Source organism: Podarcis bocagei (assembly GCF_964188305.1).
Source record: "Podarcis bocagei genome assembly, chromosome: 1".
NCBI classification, from domain to species: domain Eukaryota; kingdom Metazoa; phylum Chordata; class Lepidosauria; order Squamata; family Lacertidae; genus Podarcis; species Podarcis bocagei.
In genome coordinates, this window is record NC_138125.1 from 93,734,731 (window position 1) to 93,752,833 (window position 18,103).

An 18,103-nucleotide genomic window follows, 5' to 3' on the forward strand; every position below is an offset into this window, starting at 1 on the left:
TAGCCGTGCTTCACAAGACGAAAAACCGCAAGAAGAAGAGACTCGCGGAATGGATTGATTTCGTCTTGCGAGGCACCACTGTACTTACAAACTCCCCAAAGGTCAGATTCATGTGCTTCAGAAAAGTTGCATAGGCAGTAAAACATAGCTTTGTAAATGGAAAGTGGTAAAAGTTTCTAGATTATTGGTACAGGAATTTAAGTGTGGCTTGTGAGAACCATGCAGTTGAGCTGGTGCAACCAGCTCAAACCTCTTCACATACTGAGCTTTTCAGGTGGGCTGGGGGGGAACAATAGGTTTGATTGACCTATTTCCTCCCAAAGAAAAGGAAGTGACATAGCCAAGCCTGGTAGGGCAGCTTACTCTACTAACCCCTTCGTGTTCTAATTAGATTTACCGTATTTTTCGCCCTATAAGACGCACTTTTCCCCCTTCAAAAATGAAGGGGAAATGTGGGTGCGTCCTATGGGGCGAATGCAGGCTTTCGCTGAAGCCTGGAGAGCGAGAGCGGTAGGTGCGCACCGACCCCTCTCGCTCTCCAGGCTTCGTGGACCTCTCCTCAAGCAGCGGGAACGCTCCCGCTGCTTGGGGAGAGTTGCCGGCATCCCGAAGCCTGCGCGCGCTGATCTCAGCGCGTCCAGGCTTCGCGGATCTCTCCCCAAGCAGCGGGAACGCTCCCGCTGCTGGGGGAGAGTTGCCGGCATCCCGAAGCCTGCGCACGCTGATCTCAGCGCGTGCAGGCTTCGCGGATCTCTCCCCAAGCAGCGGGAACGCTCCCGCTGCTTGGGGAGAGTTGCCGGCATCCCGAAGCCTGCGCGCGCTGATCTCAGCGCGTCCAGGCTTCGCGGATCTCTCCCCAAGCAGCGGGAACGCTCCCGCTGCTTGGGGAGAGTTGCCGGCATCCCGAAGCCTGCGCGCGCTGATCTCAGCGCGTCCAGGCTTCGCGGACCTCTCCCCAAGCAGCGGGAACGTTCCCGCTGCTTGGGGAGAGTTGCCGGCATCCCGAAGCCTGCGCGCGCTGATCTCAGCGCGTCCAGGCTTCGCGGATCTCTCCCCAAGCAGCGGGAACGTTCCCGCTGCTTGGGGAGAGTTGCCGGCATCCTGAAGCCTGCGCGCGCTGATCTCAGCGCGTCCAGGCTTCGCGGATCTCTCCTCAAGCAGCGGGAGCCACCGCTGGGCTCCCACGGCTTGCAGAGAGCTGCCTGTTTGGGGGCTGGGGTCGGGGGAAGCTCGGGCTGCCCCAGCCCCGTGCCTGGGGGGGAAATAATTTTTTTCCCTTTATTTCCCCCCCAAAAAACTAGGTGCGTCTTATGGGACGGTGCGTCCTATAGGGCAAAAAATACGGTAAGCATGTTGGTTATATGAGGCTGGTTATCCCACAACAGATGCATGTTCAGAAAGCTTAAGAAGAGACCCTATCCACATGCCAAGATATGCACAAAGAGCAAATGTGGGTGATGCAGATCCTGCTGGCCCAGAATCCCTCATTGCATACGGGGAAAACATTGGCATAGGGCCCTTTCTCCTGCTCATCAAATGCGCAGTCAGCAGGGGGCATAAGAACATAAGAAGAGCTCTGCTGGATTAGAGCAAAGGCCCATCTAGTCTAGCATCCTATTCTCACAGCAGCCAACCAGATGCCCATGGAAAGTCCACAAGCAGAATCTGAGTGCAAGAGCACTCTCCCCACTCATAATTCCCAGCAACTGGAATTCAGAGACATACTGCTTCCAATGGTGGAAGTAGAGCATGGCAGGACAACATGCATGATCATGGCAGGTGCAACCCCTTTCTCCCCCTCCATAGTTATGAACTACCCTAGCAATAGCAACAGCAATTCTCAATGTTGCTACCTTGGTAAAAGGCCAGACTGAAACCATGTGGGCAGAAGATGTTACCAGACGAGCGTGAGAGCAACTCAGCAGGGGAACAACCATACCAGAGCTTTTAATATGGAAAAGGTGTTTTAGACTCACCCAGCAACTCTCTCTTGCTAGCAATAATACCAAGAAGGCTTGTTGATTCCAGTCTCAGCCTGTCTCAATAAGTGCCATTTTATCTCCTTTGCAGATGAAGCAAAGTCTTTAAGGCATCAACTGAAAATGGCCTGTCATTGATTACAAAGTTATTTAGTTACGGGTATGTAACTCTAAACTGCAGAGCTACGTATTGCACTTTATTAGTGAATGCCGGCTGCTGAAGGATATGGAGAGATCAATAGGATATGACAGGGTGGCTGGGGCGATTTTGCTTTCATTCAACATGTTGCAGAATTATGGATTTGCAAAATGCTTCCCAGATGTTATTAAGATTTGCATCTGCTGTGGAAGAGGCTGGGCACTAAAAAAAAACCAAAAAGGGGGAGGGATATTAGTTTTTCTGCATTTTCACAAAATGATAGAGGACAAAGAAAGCATTAACAGTGATTAATTTCTTTAAAATATATATAAAAAATTGTCCAGTAGCACCTTAGAGACCAACTAAGTTAGAGACCTCAGAGTTGGTCTCTAAGGTGCTAGTGGACAATTTTTTAATTTTTTAATATATCTTGACTGCATCAGACCAACATGGCTACCTACCTGAATCTACCGTAATTTCTTTAATGTAAATGTGTTCAAAATATTCACATTATTGAAGGGTGGGGGAGGGACAGAGAGGCCCAGGATCTGGGGGCTGCTGCTGCAGAAGGCATATTGCTTTGGTTGTTCTGAAAATGTTTGTAAGGGGTTTTCAGGATGGCAAGCACATAACAGGGAAAAGCAGAGCCACACATTCTCTGTTAAAGGGTAAGGTGTGAAGGAATAGCTTTTCAAGGAACCAAGAAACTTGGTCTAAAGTCACAAGAAGCAGACACATGACTGAAACTAAGGAAGCCTGAATCTGATCCAGTCCTAGATGGGAATACACCTGGGGAATTGCCTTGAATTTGATGGAGGAAAGTTGGAATTTAAATGAACTAAGATTGCAAACCTACACATATTTAACTAGGGAGTGAAACCCAGTTCAACACACTGGGACACAATTCCAGCTAATCATGCACTACACATACATAAATAGGGAAGGAGGAGGGAGGGAGACTTGAGAGAAGCGCCCTCCTACTCAGAGCAGAGGATTGTTGGGAGGGAAGGAGGAGCCAGGTCTGGTGGAAAGCACAGAAACAGGAAGCAGTGGGGTAGTGAGGGAGAGGGAATCTCTGTTAGCACAGTCAGTGAAAAGAATATTGGGTACTATCATGGCAAATATGGGATCTGGACATCTGGCAGTGACCTGGAACAGGAATAAAGAGCACAGGACTAATTGGCAGGAACTGTGCATGACAACAAAAAGTAGAATCTGTAAGCAAAGGCGGTCAGAGACAGATTCTTCAGAACCCTGGACAGGACCCAGGGAAGAGACAAGTTGTTCCAGAGAAATGTTTAAGGGCTCGGGAAACTTTGGCCCTCCAAATGTTTGCTGGACCATAACCCTCCATCATCTCTGACTGTAAGCCTGGGACTGATGGCAGCTGGATTCCAGCAACATCTGGAGAGCCACAGGTTCCCCCAAACCTGCCTATGAGTCCTCTGCCTAGCCAGGCCTCCTCAAACCCACCTCCTTACAGGAAAGTGGAGATCTTTAAAGTGGTAGTCCTCTGGCCTGGAACATGGAGCCTGGCACACCATAATCTCGCACTGGGCACACTGCCAGCTGAGATGAGCAGCCCAGGTGGCACATGAGGCCTTGGTGGCCTAGTCCTTCACTGGGTTTCAGCTCATTCATGGTAATGGGCCAAGGTCTCTAATTCTTTCAATAATCTGTCAGCATTTCGGTAAACTGTGCCCCTGGACATTCTGACTCTGCAGACTCCCTTCTTTCGAGTAATTGTCCAAATTACTAATATTAGTCTGGGCCATGTTATGGAGCTTATGGAAAGATTTTTACTTGAGGGTTTTAATCCCTCATAATTTTTGTGGGGGGGGGGTGGTAACTGTTACCTGCTTCAAGTGTTTAGAATACCATTGCCTATATAAGATTGTGTGTGTGTGTGTGTGTGTGTGTGTGTGTGTGATGTCTCTCGGTTTTGTAGTTGGGAGTCACTGAAAACATGGGAAAGTGGAGGGAAGGAACAACCTATTGGGAATGCCAAAGGACATTTTAGCTTTGCACCGAAGAGGTCTAACACCTCATAACTCATGGGAGTATGCCAAGAAAGCCAGAAGTAAACCCTGAAATGCCTTTCCTTAATGTGTAAGACAAAAACCAACCCAAAGCACATTACCCTTGGCTCATGTCTCTCTTGGAACTTCTCAGGTTTGGGACAATGAATGGCAGCAACTGCAGAAGGGGGATGATGGGGCCTCCCTTCCCTCAGGAAGGCCACGTGAACTACATCTAAGTTGCCAAGAAGTTGTTTTTAATTCACCTTTCTGGAGCATTTCCTTCAAAAGAAGTGAAACACGTACATTCCTGTTGAAGCAGACTAATGCAGCCCAGACAATAATACCCTATAAATATTCATGATTTTGTTTTAACATTAAGATAACATCTGTTTGAAAACATCTGCAATCTGTTTTCAATGCTTCAGTAACATTTAAATTAAGTGTAACTAATACAATAAAGCTCTATTAGGGATAATGATAATGAAAGATGCCCATTAAGAGACATGAATAACATGGGCTGCAGGCCACAGCAGGGGAGCAGGAAACAGACTCAGGCAAACTTAAGCTCAATCATTATCAAGGCTCTTCTCCACCACCACCACCACCACGGTGGATTACTGGTTAGAATGGTCTTTGGCAGCTTTTCAGTTATCTTGAGATGGCAAGAACATAGACACACCTTATATTCAGGTACTGATCAGATCTGCATTCCCATTCTGACAATATTCACTTGGAAGGGGCCCTGTGTATTTCAATGGAATGATTTCCAAAGTAGGAGGCTTGAGGCAGACCTCCGCAACTTGCGACTTGCCACGATGAAAATTAGCCCACCAGCCACGCATGGCAACCCACCTTGATGGTCATTGCTCCCCGATATGATTGTAAAAGCCCACAAAATAATGGATTTGTCAAGCACTCAGCAGCTCAAAACACCTGGCTAGTAGGGTTCGATTTGGTTTGGTTTGGTGTGCCACCACTTGTGTAGGGCTGCTTTAGATTCTTAGCCTTACTGTATTTAGCTCAGGCTCAACTGTGATCTTTGAACATCTTCCTGAAGTACAGCCTCTGTATCAGAAGCCTGGGACCCTAATATCGCACAAGGCACATTTATGTACCACGTCATAGGGCTAAACAATATAGTTGCTGTTCCCTCTAGTGGCCAGACATAATTTGATTTTCCCTTAGGAGTGGTCGCTTGTACCAACCTCTCATCTCTACGATTTTTGCGATGCATGGCTCTCTTGATGCATTATGGTATTATAATATTTTGTTGGAAGCCGCCCAGAGTGGCTGGAGAAGCCCAGCCAGATGGGTGGGGTATAATAATAATAATAATAATAATAATAATAATTATTATTATTATTATTATTATTATTATTACTATTATTATTACTATTACTACTACTACTACTATTGTTAAGAGTTCCGCAGTAAGCAAGGGACATGTGTATGTTTTTGTTGTTTTACAAGTAGGGTGGAAAATAAAACTGGATTATAAACAATACAAGTAATCACAAAGGGACTGCCAACGGGTAGGTGTTGCTTATTTCAATTGTGTTTGTTTGCAAGCAATGGCCACAGTCCACCTTTTTTTGTACCAAGAAAGAAAGAAAGAAAGAAAGAAAGAAAGAAAGAAAATTCCAATTAAAAAAAATATATGTGGCCCCCAAATCACGAAACCTCTCTTGAGGTTCCTGAAAGCTCAAAATGCAGGCTGAAGTTCAGGAGTAAGAGCACGGAGAGATTTTAGCAGCAACAGCAAGTTGTATATCATTTATTATATATTATCACAATAATTTTTAAAAACAAATGTTTCGAAGAGCAAAGAGAGCTATGCAAACACCTGCACCAGGTTTCCCTTTAAAGTCTCCAAACTGCTTGTTTTATGTTCAGGTGCGTTGAAAGAGAAGTTTGGCAGCTCTGAAGGACACCTTCTGAGAAAAGTGTCAGATCAAAGTCTGAAGACCACTGGTAAAGTCGTCTGAGATCAGCACACATTAAATGTGATGCAGCTATTAAAGTGTGTTCTCATGCCCACCTGGAGATGTAAAGCATTTCCTTTTCAAGTACAGTGCTCCATGTGAAAGCAGAGCTCTGACCAAGTGATGGAAGTCCACATCGGCATGGACTCAACTGTAAACCCGTAAGCCTTGGGTCAGAAACATTATTGCTGCCTGTGTGTTCTGCACAGAGCCAGGAGCGCTTGGTTTAGTGGGAGGCAGAATCAGGCTGCAGCCACAAGATTCCAGCCAGGCAGATGCAGAAAAGAAAAGCATTGGTGGAATCTGAGTTTATAAAGGTTTATTAATCTAGATTTCATATTATTTATAGCACACTCCTCATGGACACATGTGAAAAAACAGTACCAACAACACACAGTCCTCCAAGCATTGTAGACAAGCCACAGCAATCCCAGTTGCACCGCTGTGCCCAACTCTACTTAAACTCAGCAAAGTCAAGACGCAGGCAGTAAATTGCTCCTTTTTCTTTTGTGTGCGTGTTTGCATGTGTGCGCATGTGTGGTGATGTTTCACAGTTTGATTATCAGTCATGAAAAGACATTACTTAAAGCAGCAGTGACACTGTCTAATCATTCTTGTGAAATATAGACTTCTCTCTCCCCTTCAGACAGAGCCGGCATTAATACACATTTATGCAAAGCAGAGACAGATCTGTCACAGGCTAATCTTTGCAAGTATGATAGATGATGTTTATTTTCAGTGATGGAATGAAACACCCCGGCTGACAATAATTGTAATAAAAAGGACAGATCAACTTCTATAAAATGATTGAATTACCAAGTCTATTGCATTAATGCCTTCTCTCAGCTGTGTCATAAACCTGCTTTAGCTTTGTTCCAAGTTACGGTACACTGGGAAGCATCCACCTTCAGCGAGACATCCTGCCCTTGACCTGCACTAATCAGAGGGCAGCCGTGTTTGGATGCCATTTCTGGCCATGGCTATTTGTATTCATTTAGAGCATGAAACAATGTTTCCCAGTCCCTGGCAGAAAGTAAGAGAAGAGCACTATACTCAAATTTACAGGGGTTAGACCAGAAAGTTCGCAGGTGATTAATATGGTGTCCAAATTCCATACATTATTTGAACTCTAATAGGACATCTTGCACTGTGTCAAATGGGGAAAAGGAGGGTTATCAATAGTCATCTCTGCCTGCTAGATATCATGCCAAGTGCAAGGTTGTACTGCTGGCATTTAAAGCCTGAATCAACTCAGGACTAGCAGACCACCTCCCTTAGTACAGATCAATCTTTAAGATCTTCCACTGAGACCCTGCTGGCTGTTCCATGGCCAACTTGATGACAATGTGGAAGGGGATGTTTCTCAGTGATAGCACCCACCTCCCAGAATGCCCTCCCATGAATAATAAGCAAGACAGAGACAGGAAAGACCTTTAAACACCTCCTAAAAGCAAATACCCATATTTTTAACTCTGTCTTGCCCAGTTCTATCACACACACACACACACACACACACACACACACACACACACACACACATGCACATGGAAAGAGAGGGAGGGAAGGGGAGAGGAGAGGAGGGGCATTCTCAATCTGCCAGCCCAAGGGCTATTGCGGTAGCAAATGGGACAGTTCTACTGCTGCACAACGGAAGAACACAACACAACAGTTGCGCTAGCAGAAACATATTTCGTGGGAAGAAGGGCTGCTTGCTAAACCACTGCAGTAACTGTTGCTCTGGGAAGGAAATAGGAGGTCTCCTAAATACTCTCAGCAAACTACAGTTCCCAGGATTATTCTGGGAGAAGCCATGACTGTTTAAAGTGGTATCATAACCTGAACATGACTTTAATCAAATTCAGCTCATATATGTCAGAAGCAACATGCCTTTATGGATTTTATAGCATTTTTAATATTTTGTTGAGGAACTATTTCATTTAGCATTTTGTATAACCCATCTGTGCATCTGTACTATGTGGACGTCAACACAATCTCACTCCCATCCACCCCATCTGTCCCTGGATGCAGCAGTGACACAGGTAACCAGAAATCAGGTGACACCTGCTGCACCACCCCACCACCCACAACAGTATGGGGTAGAGCAATCAATTGATTGATTGATCGATCGATCGATCGATCAATAGATAGGCAGATCTGTTATCTTACCCAATATTAACGTGAGGGTTGCATTTGCAGTGTTGCTCATAGTACTACTGTTTTTAAAAGTGGTGATCATTCATACCAAAGTTACAACTATTACTTAAGAGATTAAATGACCCACTACTGGAAGGGGTTGGCATTAACATGTTTAAAGGGAGAAATTACATAATTTTTACATAACAAAAAACCATTGAAAAAGTCTCTAAGCCTTTTGCCTCATATATCCTTGAATGTTTTTTCCCCTCCTCACATAACATTTCTAAGGCATTCCTCCAAACATTTCATAAATATTGCAGAAGTAATTGGGGTTATAATAAAGGCAGAGGAAGCCTGAGCTCTTCAGCTGGCCTGCATATGCTAGCCTGGATTTCTCCAGTGTCATTTGCTTCCCAGCCAGTCCTGTTTAAACCCGATACAGCCTTGCCTTTGAACACACAAAAACTTCCAAGTGCCTTGAAGTGCGATGAGAAGCTTGGAGCACTTAGAGATTCAGGCATCTGTGAGACATTTTGATGTCTTCCCCAAGCACTGGGGTGCTTTTTGTTTCTCTGTTTGTTGTCACCACTTTCATTAAACTTGCATTAGATCTGAAAGTGCAGTGGACTCTACCTGAGATTTTTCAGAACTATGTTATCATACCTTCCTTGAGTTCTTCATGAAGAACCTTGGCAGACTCGTGTCTTCCAAAGTCCCTGTAGACCCATGCATAAGAGGCTGGCATGAGAAACCTCCAAGCAATCCTGTTTGCGTTCTGCACCCCTGTGGATAAAAAAAGGAATGTATTATTTTTTCTGGAAGCTGAATGTTATGAAAATTAAGTGCGTAGGTTGTAGGAAGCCGCATGTAGACAGTGCTGGGGAAAGAACTTGGGACTAAGGACCTTTCAAATGTTTGAGAATGTGCAGTTGGTTTAGTCTGGGTCCAGGGAAAGGTTGTGTGAGGTCTGGTGTCAGCAAAAGGGGTTCCTATGAACCAGAAGAGTGAGGAGGAATAGGAACACTATCAGGAAACTTCAGTGGAATAAGTTTTGTTTACCTTGCATGCTGAGAGGTTTGCACCTGCCCTAGAAGATAAATCAGATTTTCCATCTTGTGTTCCTCACACTTCAGTCTGAAACCAGTTCACTGGTCTCTTAGAGCTAAAGTATATATCAACTTCACTACTACTCCAATTAGAGGAGGCCTATGAAAAGCTCCATTCTATTCTCTCACCACTTTGATGGCAAGTGTGTTTTCATGGGTCTTAACAACATAAGAAAGAAAACATATCTTAAAGTGTCAGGAAAAATGTGTGGTATTCATTGATTTTTTTAAAAAATAAAATAAAATGCCCAGCTTGTTTTCATTGGGTGTTGACACAGACAGAAAGTTTCCCTGTCCCACTCCAGGAAATTGGGGCAGGGTTGTTTTCTTTCCCATTTGCTGGCTAACATATATAATTTTTTAATTTTTGGCATTCTGAAACCTGAGAAGACAGTTTGGAGGCCAACACATTTTCCTCTTATAAGTCAGGGCATTCCTATTAGCTTGCTTCTTTGAGTTAAACACACCTGCTGTATTGCTGTCAAAGGGGTGGGGGGGTAGGTCTTCCAGAGGAAGCACCGCAAGTGGGTTGGTTGCTAAGGTGGTGGGAATGGCTCTCAGATTCAACCTCCAGCCCAGTTCTTGAATGCATGTTGATTGGCTGTGTGTACAGAGGAGTGGAGTAACATTTTCATACCAATGGGCAGCCTCCCTGGGACCACATGACAGTGGTGAGTGAGGACAGAGGCAAAAATGGGTGGATCAAGAGATGTGACTCTTACCGTTGCATGATAGGCCACATTCCATCCAGGCAAAAGCCCAAAGCTTCCATACACAGAGAGACAAACACATATCTCTCAATCCTCCATATGGTGTGGGGAGGGGTATTTTTACAGTACTGTACAAGGACACATTTCAGCCTGGCAAAAGTACTTGAGGGGTTGCACAGCAAGCTCAATGGGCAGTGTGGTCTGAGAGGAAAGGGTGAAAACTTGGGAACGTCCTAAGGGCCAGCCAGAAATGTCTGGAGGGTCACATTTGATGTTCAGGCCCAAGATTCACCAATTCACTTTGATATTACCTTACCCTGTTACCCATGCCTTAGGCCCAGGCTTCCAGTGTTCTAGATCCAAACTCCCAAGAGCTGACTGGCTTTCCCAGCTGGCTTTCCCATGGGCCTTTGCCATGAGTGTCTCTGCATGTTTGGCTTTTGGTCTTGTTTTAAATGCATTTTTTGTTTTTTATTATCTTCTGTGTAAATTGCCCTGATAGTGGTTAAGAAGGTGATGATAAAACAGTGGTAAAATAAAATAATAACCCTAACCTCATGGTGAGTTTTCACCCATATTTTCAACTTTTAGAAACACTCACTTTTCAAGTTACACAATGCCCATTCAAGATTAATGGTGGGTGCCAGTGAGTGGAAGGAAACAATGTGATTACTTTTGCTTCACACGGCAAGATTTGTTGCTATTGCAGCGCATGAATGGAAACTCACCACAAAGAAACAGTCTGAGTACAGAGTAGGTAACAGCTAGACCAGGAGGCCTTGCTTAGCTTATTTAGTCGAATCCTGAGGAGGAACTCCTAGGGAGATTCCCCCCGGAGTACCCGTGGCTTTCTGATTGTAGGATATAGAGCCTGGATTGCACAGACTGATCTGTGGGACTAATGAGAGACTGGTTCCACCTTTGACTCAGTGGCCTTTCATTTCTTTCCAGCTCCTTAAGTATACCAGTGAGGGACTGCAGGCTGAATTCTCCTTTGTTTGGAAAGAGCCCTGCTTGTAAGAAGCTAGCTTGCCCATTAATGAGGGCTCAAGCCATGACTTCTCTCTGATGTGCCAGCTTTCTAGGTGCAGAGAGAGATGACATAGACATACAGAGAAGAGTAAGAGAAACATGTGGTTTTTCTGACCCATATGGTTGTACCATATGATGTTCCATGTTTGTAACTTGGCACTGAAGGCTTGATTTATGAGATGCAGAACTGCCACTCTCCATGTGTCTCACCCTGCTCTTACTTGCAAATATGTTGCAGGACATGGTGTCAAGCCAGCTATGCATTGTCCCACCTCCAGTGTTTGAAACTCCCACTGTTCTAGGCACATTTTGCAACAGGGAATTTCATTAGCGCAAGCAGTTTCTGAGCTCTGGGCGCAGTACTCCGCCTAAGATTTCAGATTAAAACTGGAAGGAAAGGAGGGCCTTTTTCTGCCTCCCCACTTCCAGCTACTCTCTGAAGACAGGAGAAGAGATCCTCTTAAGAATATTAGGGGGGTGGGCAGGGGAAGGACTAGACCATGTGAAAAATGAACCGAATATTTTAGCTGCAGTTCATTCATTTTCAGCTTTGAATTCTTGTTATTAAAAAGTTGCCTAGACATTCCGTTGTTGTGTCCATAACCTAGGCTTAAGTTGCCATTTAGCTCCTGGCTTTCATATCTCAGTTCCTAACACTGCCCACCTCACATTACTGACTGACAGCAGTCAGAGTGAGGCAATGACATGGCCTGTATTGTGCTTGTCTAGACATTGCTCAGAGGAAGGATGGGGGAGGCGACATGAACAAAAAGAAGTTCCACGCATTTATAATATCAAGTAAAGCCCCATGACGCATGGACTGTGTGCCTCCTGCTTGTTGAATAGCCAGTGCTATAACTTCTATGGAACAGAGCATATTCCTTTGGTTCTGAAGGAGACCCACAATGGGCTCTTGCTGAAAAAACAAACTACTGTATGTTCTGCTAGCCCTTAGTGTTGCGTTCATGATTGTGTAGAGCCTTAAACAGATTAAAGTTTCCCCCATCACCGCTAGAATCAATTATCTGGGTCCCAAGAATGACTCTGTTAATATGATACAAAACCTAACCCATATTAAATTTACAACACATAAAAGAAAGCAATGCTATACCACAGTTATAATGAGGATGCAGAATGGCTAATGGAGGTGGGGGACATGTTCTATTGTAAGCACACAGACCAGCACAAAGTAAGGGATACTTAAACTCCATTTATGCCATTGGGTCATAAGCACATGTAACTAGGCTGGCTGCTTGAACTGGATTGCTGAAGTGGGCCAGTGCATAATGAACAGGTTGTTATACTCCAGTTGTCCCGAGTGCCTGGGGCAAACCCAGTCAGATGGGTGGGGTACAAATAATAAAATAATTGTTATTCCTGGCAGGCACTGGCTGTTTCTAATACAAACTCTTGTTTCGCTGATCCCATGCACTTTGTACTAGTGGGGAAACATGGCTAATTTGTTTTGGTCTATTACAGATGCTGTAAAAAGGTAAAGGTAAAGGACCCCTGACAGTTAAGTCCAGTCGCGAACGATTCTGGGGTTGCAGCGCTCATCTCGCTTTACTGACCGAGGGAGCCGACGTTTGTCCACAGACAGTTTTTTCGGGTCATGTGGCCAGCATTACTAAGCCACTTCTAGCGAAACCAGAGCAGCGCACGAAAATGCTGTTTACCTTCCCGCCGGAGTGGTAGCTATTTATCAGTACAGATTTATCAATACAGATGCTGTACTGATACACAAAAGGTGAGAGCACATAAGCATCCCTATGTCTTGGGGTCTGAGGATGACTGATCTGATGGCCTGGGCTAGGCATCAGCAAGGCAAAATAGCAGTCACAATTCCCATTTATTCCCAACATCTGGGTGGATAGGGGTCCACCCTTTCTAAATATGGAGCCTGCGTTTCACGTTATTACAGTGAAAAAGACTCAATATAATTTTATTTCATTCAAAGGCCTCGCTTTCCCCCCGCTTCTTAAAACAAGCACTGTCAGCACAGAAAACGAATCGCAAAAATATCAGCTGCCCAAAACATTCTTTTTAAAAAAGAAAAGTAAATGTTTGGTGATACCTGGCTTCTTGAATCTAAAAGACAGATTCCTTGAGAGCATAAGCTGGCGGTAAGAAAGTTCTCTGACAATATTCAATGCCATTTCAAAAATATTAATGTGGAATTATTATTATTAAATAGCTAATAATAAGTAGCTGTTGTAAGGATTACTGATATAATGCTTATGAAGCACTGTATCAAGTGGAACCAATGTGGTGTCATCCAGACACTGTCGAGTTCCATGGGACATACTCCCAGGTAAGTGGGTGTATAATTGTACCCTTAGTCCAGATCCAATTGGCTCTGCAAATGTGTATTTTCCAATGGAGGATAAGGCCATCATTGACTACTAACCCAGACGGCTATTTTCTACGCTTTGCGATACCAGTTGCTGGAAACCGCAGGTGGGCAGAGTGCTGTTGCGCTCAGATCCTGCTTGAGGGATTTGCATAGGCATCTGGTTGGCCACTGTGAGAACAGGATGCTGGACCAAAGGCTGACCGACCTGATCCAGCAGAACTCTTCTTATGTTCGTAAATTTATGTTAATGTGAGTATTATCAAAAACACTCACATGGAAGAAAATGTTACAGACCCTGACCCAAACCAAGGTGAATGATGTTGTGGCTGCCCCCTCTTAAACCTCCTTCTCTTTCCCCCTTCCTCCCTCTGGTAGCATAAAGGGAAATTAGGTCCTCAGTTTCCAGCCTACCCACAAAGTCCTTGAACTAGCAAGAAACGTTAGCAGATGTTCATTAACGCAGAGGCAACTGGAGGATTGGAGGCGTTTGCTAGTGATCCATGTTATGAATAAATGTTTGAAAGTCTCTACAGGGGAATAGCAATTCTGGTTCACAGCCAGTTGGCTACATATTACCGAAGGGCTGGGTGGGAAAGGGGTTAGGCTGAACAGCTTTGGTTTTGTAATTGTAATTGTTATTATTATAAATCTGAAAAGTAAACTGCCTAAAACATATGGAAATTTACATGCATTAACCCCCCAGCCGCCCTGAACATATGAAAGGGAAATACTTGCGTGAGAACAATGATTTCAGGTTAAAAGGGGGGATTTTGTAAAGGTAAAGAGTTTCCGATCCCACTCTAAATTTGTTGTCAATTTGCCCTGTTGACTCAAAGGCTATGCCTTATTTAAAAACACTACCAGCGCAATCATAAATATCACCTTTACACATGACAGCCTTAACTTGTGAGTGGGGAAGAAACATTACTTATTTACCCCCTAATTAGAACAACAATAAGAACTTTTTGAAGGCCGCTTTGCCTAATGTAAGTGGCAGGAGTTTGGAAAGAGGTGAAAAGCAGATGGTTATGTCTGAGGAGATTGCAACTAGTAGCTTCTCCTTTTTTTACACCTATAGGTTTAAGAGACCTAGGTAGATTCATCCTTAATGAAGATCAAAATAAGCTGATGGATGTAAAACATTCCCACCCAGCCACCTTACAAGGAAGTACGGTACATAGGCCTTAGGCAGATCACCTCCATTCTAAGAGCCATTGCATTATCATGGTTAGTGTTGGACTAAGACTTGGGAGACCAGGGTTCAAATCTCCACTGAGCCATGAAGCTCACTGGGTGGCCTTGCGCAAGTCACTGCCTCTCAGCCTATTCTACCTCACAGGGTTGTTGTGGAGATTGCTAAGGAGACTTGCATCCCTAATTAACATTTGCCTAAAAAAGATGTGAATTGAACCACAGTCATCCTTCAAAACTTGCACCTCTCCAAGTTTTGCAATTTTCCAGTGAAGTTATATGTGCAAAATTGCACATATGAGTGTAAAATGTGCATAATAAATACATATATTAGTAGAAATAACACACCAAATTTAATAATATAACAGAAAAATGCTTTGCACAAATGTGTATATTAGGCAAAACTGCACACATAAATGTGCATTAGAAGAAATTCACGCTAAAATCTTACAGTTTTTCATGAAGACTTTTTTTTTTTAGTTTGCAAACTGATGTGGAAATTTGCAGAACTAAACTTAAGATTGGAAAAAGGGGGGAAATGAGAAACAGAGAAACTGAAACTGACATATTTCCCCATCCCTAGTTATTTCCTCATATCCCTGACATGGGTGGATCTGAGGTCAACAAGAAGAAAAATGCAATCCCAACCAAACTGACATTTGGCTGACCTCGACCAACCCAAATCAGCATGGCAATGTAGGAATCAGTATTTTGCTCCACCCAGAGAGCATTCTTTCCCACCATATGCTATATTGGACGGCAACTTGGATAGCTGGACACTTACCTTTTAAAGCTTCTCCATGCAGCATTTTGGACTTGTATCTGCCTCCTTCAGAAAGGGCCCTGAAGGCTTGGCTCGTATTATGGACTAGGGAGAGAAAGAGAGAAAGAGACAGAGAGAATCAAAATGATGCTATACAAAAGCAAAGACCAAACAAACAAACAAACAACAACCTTTTCACTTTCCTGTTTTAATTATCACAGTTGCCTGTAAAATATAAGAGAGATGTACCATGGGGGAGCTGTGGGAGTCTGCTTTTAACTTGTAGCTCAAGGCTATAACTTAAGCTCACCGTCTGCTTAGAGTAAAGTGATAGATTTTGACTGTGAGATGTGATTTTTACACACCAAAAGAATGCATAGATTAAATTAGCGTAAGCTAGGGCAGGCTGAATGCCACATCCGATCAATGCATATGGTTAAACTGATTGCAGTCAGATGAGCAGGCCTTAGAGGAGGGGTGGGATTTTACATGGAAAATCCTCAGCAGCACCATTTTTTAAAAAACTGCAACAAGAAAAATAAATGAAAGAATGTAAACTGAAATAAATTGGGACATTTGGAATAAGCTTATGCAAATGTGTGTGGCTTTGAATTGCAAAATGCATTTCCGGGTATGCTATTGCTATTGTTTCAGAACAGGGTCCCAGTTCAAAAACTCTTGACACAATGAATAAAGCGCATTCACACAATCACACTTTCCTATCCTGGAAATATTTTACGCTGGATCGTTACATTCAATGCTGATACAAATGCAGGGGCGCCGACTTATAAAAAATATTGGGGGAGCCCGCAAAAGCTCATGAATAATAAATAAGCTCATGAATATGCAGATAAAGTGGCGCCGCCTCCTCGTGAGCGAATAGGGGAGAGTGTGCTGCGCCTATTAATCAGCTCCGAAGGAAATTGGGTGGAGCTTTTGCTTGGGAGGGAGGGCAGGAGGCATGCAGCCCGACCCTGTGCATTTTGGGCTGGGGGAGGAGCGGCGGTGGCGCTCTGCTGGAGGGGTGCCCGAGATTATTGGGGGGGCGGAGCCCCCTAAACGAATTTTTGAGGGGGCTCGGGCCCCCTCAGGCCCCATGGAGTCATGGAAATGGGTTTTGTAGTATGGTTATTTTCCAGTTGTGCGGGGCAAGGAATTTACATGGGAAATTTACAGCTGAAAGATACTTGGAAACCTTTTGGTTTCTTGAAGTTCCACACACAACACTGTGGTATTAAACTTCACTGGGTGGACAGAATGTTCATAGGAGTATACTTGTTCATTCTCACACTGCTCTGCATTTCCTGTTTGCAGCTGGGATCATCCCCTGAAGAAGCTGTCCTTGTGGTCTTTCTGGCTAGGAGGGAAGCATAGCACAAATTTCCTTCCAAGTTTATTTTCCAGAAGCAGGCTCAAGAGAGCTGGAGGGATCAGAGATGAATCCAAATGTTTGCAAGCTTGCCTAAAGCCATGCTGCAGCTGCCTGCACATTTCCAAGGCCAGACATGGCCATTTCCTATTGAACACATGGCTCCACTCTAGTCAGAATGATCTGCCTAAATGACCCAAGTTTCATCATGAAGTTTAAGATGAGAAGCTAAGCTGTTGGTGAGAGAACACATGTAATTTCTGGCAGGAGGTGAGTTATGGGGGCCAACATGTCCCACCATAGCTCCTATGGTGCCTGTGAAAGTCTTGGTAAATATCCCCTCAAAATTCCACAATACTCAAGAGACTGTTTGACCTTTCTGTTTAGTTCCTGTTTGCACTACCTCAAGCCTTTCCTGCATGAAATTCACACCCTTAAACATGCCTATTTTTCACTGGATGCCAGAATTGGATACCCACCCTCCGGTCCATTTTGAAGAGAGAAGAGGTGTAAAGAGCTTTTCTCTGTGAAAAGTGGAACCTTTCCCCCCATTGATGGAGAAGCTGATGGGAAAGCACGGGAGAGGATTTAATCTCTGCTTATTTCTGCTTTTCAGAGGTGGCAGCCATTTTGCATTATGCCACATCCCATAGCAGTCTCTTTTGTTTGTTTGTTTTTAATGTTTTTTTAACCGAGTTTGCAAACATGACAAAAAGAAAGAATAAAAATGTAAACCCACAGAACATCACAGTCTGAAAGGACAAAAGTACAAAGATACAGAGCAGCTCCAAAGGGATACTAAATTATTGACTCATGCAAAGATTTCCTTTACAAATGATAAAGGTATAAAAATATTCACCAACGGCGAGTTCCATCATTATTGAAAATAAAGGTTCTATAAAGTCTTAGCTGAGCCACATGTTTGCATATTTTGGTGACACTGAGCAACCGTGTGCCTCAATATTCATGTAAGAAATAAAATCATCCCATAAAGCAAAAAAAGGGGGGGTCAGCTGAGCTCTGCTCTTCAGAAACATTCAATTTATGATAGATTTTTTCAAGGAAGCTGATTTGTCAAACCCTAAAGTAACAGCAATCCATATTGAACATAGCAGCCATTTTGTGACTGGTGCCCACAGCGCTTTATCAAAATTCCAGATGTGCCCACCGGCCCCCAAAGGTTGGTGAACCCTGAGTTATAAGGAAATCTGCTAATAGAGACTAAATCTGCTAACAGCTGACTAAAGACCAATCATGCAACCAGATTGGTATGTCATTCATTCATTCATTCATTCATTTAATAAATAAATAAATAAATACCA

General features: G+C 43.9%; 1 long non-coding RNA gene across 1 annotated transcript; it reads right to left on the minus strand.

Annotated features, from left to right (window-relative positions):
- Nucleotides 1-2,220: 2,220 nt before the first annotated feature.
- On the minus strand, nucleotides 2,221-15,519 carry LOC308593927. The gene is made up of 3 exons (XR_014011084.1): nucleotides 15,434-15,519; nucleotides 8,921-9,040; nucleotides 2,221-2,340 (listed from the first exon to the last, which is right to left on the minus strand). It is a non-coding gene; the product is annotated as an uncharacterized lncRNA (long non-coding RNA).
- Nucleotides 15,520-18,103: the final 2,584 nt, after the last annotated feature.